This window comes from Oncorhynchus tshawytscha, linkage group LG31 (genome assembly GCF_018296145.1).
Source record: "Oncorhynchus tshawytscha isolate Ot180627B linkage group LG31, Otsh_v2.0, whole genome shotgun sequence".
Classification (NCBI taxonomy): domain Eukaryota; kingdom Metazoa; phylum Chordata; class Actinopteri; order Salmoniformes; family Salmonidae; genus Oncorhynchus; species Oncorhynchus tshawytscha.
In genome coordinates, this window is record NC_056459.1 from 37,445,885 (window position 1) to 37,451,884 (window position 6,000).

The following is a 6,000-nucleotide window of genomic DNA, read 5'->3' on the forward strand; positions in this document are numbered from 1 at the left end:
ACACTTACAGACTGCTGATCTATTTCTAGACAAACACTTACAGACTGCTGATCTATTTCTAGACAAACACTTACAGACTGCTGATCTAGGACTAGACAAACACTTACAGACTGCTGATCTATTTCTAGACAAACACTTACAGACTGCTGATCTAGGACTAGACAAACACTTACAGACTGCTGATCTATTTCTAGACAAACAGTTACAGAGTGCTGATCTAGGACTAGACAAACACTTACAGACTGCTGATCTATTTCTAGACAAACAGTTACAGAGTGCTGATCTATTTCTAGACAAACACTTACAGACTGCTGATCTAGGACTAGACAAACACTTACAGAATGCTGATCTATTTCTAGACAAACACTTACAGACTGCTGATCTAGGACTAGACAAACACTTACAGACTGCTGATCTATTTCTAGACAAACAGTTACAGAGTGCTGATCTAGGACTAGACAAATACTTACAGACTGCTGATCTAGGACTAGACAAACACTTACAGACTTCTGATCTAGGATCAGTTAAGATCATACTGATCCTAGATCAGCACTCCTACACTTTGTGACAACTGTCCCTGGACTGGTTGATAGACTGATAGCTCTGTAAGTGTTCTGTCAGTCCTGCCTGTCATAAAGAATATTGTTATTTCGCTGAAGATACCTCTCTGATTCCATAGGTTGACGGGGTTCCAGCTGCCGTCGCCCATAGTGAGCACAGGACCCAGCCTCACACTGTGGCTGCTGACAGACTACGCTGTCAGTGGACAAGGCTTCAAGGCCGTCTATGAAGGTACGATACTGTACATTACGTAAATAAAGTCTGACAAATCTATGATGGTAACATACTGCCTGTATGTCTCTCTCTCTCTCTCTCTCTCTCTCTCTCTCTCTCTCTCTCTCTCTCTCTCTCTCTCTCTCTCTCTCTCTCTCTCTCTCTCTCTCTCTCTCTCTCTCTCTCTCTCTCTCTCTCTCTCTCTCTCTCTCTCTCTCTCACTGACTTTAATGTTCTCACTATATATCTCTGCCGTTAATCTTCCTCCTTCTTCCTCTGTATCTGTCTGTGAGTAGTCCATTACTGAATCCTTTGACTTCTTATTCCCCTCTGAACACTTCCCATCATACAGAGAATATACTGTAGCCTGCTGTACTCTCCACCTCGATTAGCATACTCGCTACAGCACGGTATATTATCAGTGTGCATTAGGCTAATTGTATTTATATGCATGGTTTGACTTCCCCAGCATGGATGGTAGCCTGGATGGTTAACTGTTGCGGTAGCTAGCTGGCACGATGGGATGGTTCACCTCACTAGGCTACGTGTGTGCATTTGTGTGTGTGTGCCTGCGTGTATGTGTGCCTGCGTGTTTGCGTGTGTGTGTGTGTGTGCCTGCGTGAGTGCCTGTGTGTGTGTGTGTGTGTGTGTGTGTATGGTTCACCGTGCTAGTCTAGGGGTCCTTGTGGAACATGATCCTGGGTTTCTATTCTAGGCGAGTCATTCAATCATTGACATGGAATAACGGGGATCATTTTCATTCTTCACCACCTGTGGAGCTGATTCAGGTATCCTGATGTGCATATCATGGTGTGTTGTTCAGTGGTTCCAGGGTTCTGTTGTTTCAGGGTTCCACATTTCTGTGGTCCCAGAGTTCCTTGGTTCCAGGATTCTATGGTCCCAGGGTTCCTTGGTTCCAGGGTTCTGTGGTCCCAGGGTTCCTTGGTTCCAGGGTTCTATGGTCCCAGGGTTCCTTGGTTCCAGGGTTCTGTGGTCCCAGGGTTCCTTGGTTCCAGGGTTCTATGGTTCAAGGTGAATTCGGACATCTAACTATGTGATGTTATCCAGATATTTCACGATGGGACAATGGGGGAATGTTCTTCATTCGTCATCTCTTACGGGGTTCATTTAGTCCAAGTATCATGTCTTTTCTTGTTCCTGACTGGTTGGATGTACTGTACCTGTTCACTGATATTGTTGTCCGTATATGGTTCTTGACCTTTGTGTGAAACTTCAAAGGTCATGTCATGACTATTGTAGACTTGTTTCCCACGTCCTCTTCCTTAATGAATGCTATTAGAGATGGACAAGGCAATGGAAGATTTGATAGGTGAAGAGGTTTTATTGGTATGGAAGATATGATAGGTGAATAGGTTTTATTGGCACGGGAAACATATGTTAATTAACATTGCCAAAGCAATTGAAGTAGACAATTAACAAAAGCGAAATAAACAATAAAAATGAACAGTGAACACTACATTTAAAATGTCATATTATGTATATATAAAGTGTCAAAACGATGTGAAAATGGTTAAAGTACGAATCGGAAAATAACTAAACAAATATAGGTTGTATTTACAATGGTGTTTGTTCTTCATTGGTTGACCTTTTCTTGTGGCAACAGGTCACACATCTTGCTGCTGTGATTCCACACTGTGGTGTTACACCCAGTAGATATGGGAGTTTATCAATATCGTTTTTTTTTTCTAATTCTTTGTGGGTCTGTGTAATCTGAGGGAAATATGTCTCTCTAATATGGTCATACATTTGACAGGAGGTTAGGAAGTGCAGCTCAGTTTCCACCTCATTTTGTGGGCAGTGGGCACATAGCCTGTCTTCTCTTGAGAGCCAGGTCTGTCTACGGCGGCCTTTCTCAATAGCAAGGCTATGCTCACTGAGTCTGTACATAGTCAAAGCTTTCCTTAAGTTTGGGTCAGTCACAGTTGTCAGGTATTCTGCCACGGTGTACTCTCTGTGTAGGGCCAAATAACATTCTAGTTGGCTCAGTTTGTTTTAATTATTTCCAATGTGTCAAGTAATTATCTTTTTGTTTTCTCATGATTTGGTTGGGTCTAATTGTGTTTCTGTCCTGGGGTCTGTTTGTGTTTGTGAACAGAGCCCCAGGACCAGCTTGCTTAGGGGACTCTTCTCCAGGTTCATCTCTCTGTAGGTGATGGCTTTGTTATGGAAGGTTTGGGAATCACTTCCTTTTAGGCGGTTGTAGAATTTAACCAATTTTTTTCTGGATCTTGAACATCAGAAGGTATCGGCCTAATTCTGCCCTGCAGGCATTATTTGGTGTTCTACGTTGTACACAGAGGATATTTTTGCAGAATTCTGCATGCAGAGTTTAAATTTGGTGTTTGTCCCATTTTGTGAATTCGTGGTTGGTGACCGGACCCCAGACCCCACAACCATAAAGGTTAATGGATTCTATAACTGATTCAAGTATTTTTAGCCAGATCCTAATTGGTATGTTGAATTTTATGTTCCTTTTGATGGCATAGAATGCCCTTCTTGCCATGTATATGAGATCATTCACAGCTTTGTGGAAGTTACCTGTGGCCCTGATGTTTAGGTCAAGATATGTGCTGTTTTTGTGTGTGTTGTATGACAATAGTGTCTAGATGGATTTGTGGTCCTGGGAACTGGACCTTTTTTTCAACACCATTATATTTCTCTCTCTCTACTTTCTCTCTACTATCTCTCTACTTTCTATCTACTATCTCTCTACTCTCTCTCTACTATCTCTCTACTTTCTATCTACTATCTCCCTACTCTCTCTCTACTTTCTCTCTACTCTCTCTACTATCTCTCTACTATCTTTCTACTTTCTCTCTACTTTCTCTCTACTCTCTCTCTACTTTCTCTCTACTCTCTCTCTACTCTCTCTCTACTCTCTCTCTACTATCTCTCTACTATCTCTCTACTCTCTCTACTCTATCTACTATCTCTCTACTCTCTCTAGGCTATCTCTCTACTCTCTCTACTATCTCTCTACTATCTCTCTACTATCTCTCTACTCTCTCTATGCTATCTCTCTACCATCTCTCTACTCTCTCTCTCTACTCTCTCTACTATCTCTCTACTATCTCTCTACTATCTCTCTACTATCTCTCTACTCTATCTACTATCTCTCTACCTTCTATCTACTATCTCTCTACTATCTCTCTACTCTCTCTCTACTCTCTCTCTACTCTCTCTATGCTATCTCTCTACCATCTCTCTACTCTCTCTCTCTACTCTCTCTCTCTACTATCTCTCTACTATCTCTCTACTATCTCTCTACTCTTGCTCTCTACTCTCTCTCTCTACTATCTCTCTACTATCTCTCTACTATCTCTCTACTCTTGCTCTCTACTCTCTCTCTACTATCTCTCTACTCTCTCTCTACTCTCTCTCTACTATCTCTCTACTATCTCTCTACTATCTCTCTACTCTTGCTCTCTACTCTCTCTCTCTACTATCTCTCTACTATCTCTCTACTATCTCTCTACTCTTGCTCTCTACTCTCTCTCTCTACTATCTCTCTACTTTCTCTCTACTATCTCTCTACTCTCTCTCTACTTTCTATCTACTATCTCTCTACTCTATCTCTACTCTCTCTCTACTCTCTCTACTATCTCTCTACTATCTCTCTACTTTCTCTCTACTTTCTCTCTACTTTCTCTCTACTCTCTCTCTACTTTCTCTCTACTCTCTCTCTACTCTCTCTCTACTCTCTCTCAACTCTCTCTCTACTATCTCTCTACTATCTCTCTACTCTCTCTCTACTCTCTCTCTACTCTCTCTACTATCTCTCTACTATCTCTCTACTTTCTCTCTACTTTCTCTCTACTTTCTCTCTACTCTCTCTCTACTTTCTCTCTACTCTCTCTCTACTCTCTCTCTACTATCTCTCTACTATCTCTCTACTCTCTCTATGCTATCTCTCTACTATCTCTCTACTCTCTCTATGCTATCTCTCTACCATCTCTCTACTCTCTCTCTACTCTCTCTACTATCTCTCTACTATCTCTCTACTCTCTCTCTACTATCTCTCTACTCTATCTACTATCTCTCTACCTTCTATCTACTATCTCTCTACTATCTCTCTACTCTCTCTCTACTCTCTCTCTACTCTCTCTCTACTCTCTCTATGCTATCTCTCTACCATCTCTCTACTCTCTCTCTCTACTATCTCTCTACTATCTCTCTACTCTTGCTCTCTACTCTCTCTCTCTACTATCTCTCTACTTTCTATCTACTATCTCTCTACTATCTCTCTACTCTCTCTCTACTTTCTCTCTACTATCTCTCTACTTTCTCTCTACTATCTCTCTACTTTCTCTCTACTTTCTCTCTACTATCTCTCTACTCTCTCTCTACTCTCTCTCTACTCTCTCTACTATCTCTCTACTATCTCTCTACTTTCTCTCTACTTTCTCTCTACTTTCTCTCTACTCTCTCTCTACTTTCTCTCTACTCTCTCTCTACTCTCTCTCTACTCTCTCTACTCTCTCTCTACTATCTCTCTACTATCTCTCTACTCTCTCTACTCTATCTACTATCTCTCTACTCTCTCTATGCTATCTCTCTACTATCTCTCTACTCTCTCTATGCTATCTCTCTACCATCTCTCTACTCTCTCTCTACTCTATCTACTATCTCTCTACTATCTCTCTACTCTCTCTCTACTATCTCTCTACTCTATCTACTATCTCTCTACCTTCTATCTACTATCTCTCTACTATCTCTCTACTCTCTCTCTACTCTCTCTCTACTCTCTCTATGCTATCTCTCTACCATCTCTCTACTCTCTCTCTCTACTATCTCTCTACTATCTCTCTACTCTTGCTCTCTACTCTCTCTCTCTACTATCTCTCTACTTTCTATCTACTATCTCTCTACTATCTCTCTACTCTCTCTCTACTATCTCTCTACTTTCTCTCTACTATCTCTCTACTTTCTCTCTACTATCTCTCTACTCTCTCTCTCTACTCTCTCTACTTTCTCTCTACTCTCTCTCCCTACTCTCTCTCTCTACTCTCTCTCTTCTCTATCTCTCTACTCTCTCTCTCTACTCTCGCTGTCTCTCTCTCCCCTCTCTCTCCAAATCTCCATCTTGTCTTCCTGTAAAGGAGGAAAGAGAAGGAGGGTAATGTTAATAAATGATCTCTTCTCTTCCAGAAGACTGTAGAATAGTAATGGTGAAACATAATTATGAGTCGTTTCAACTAACACCAA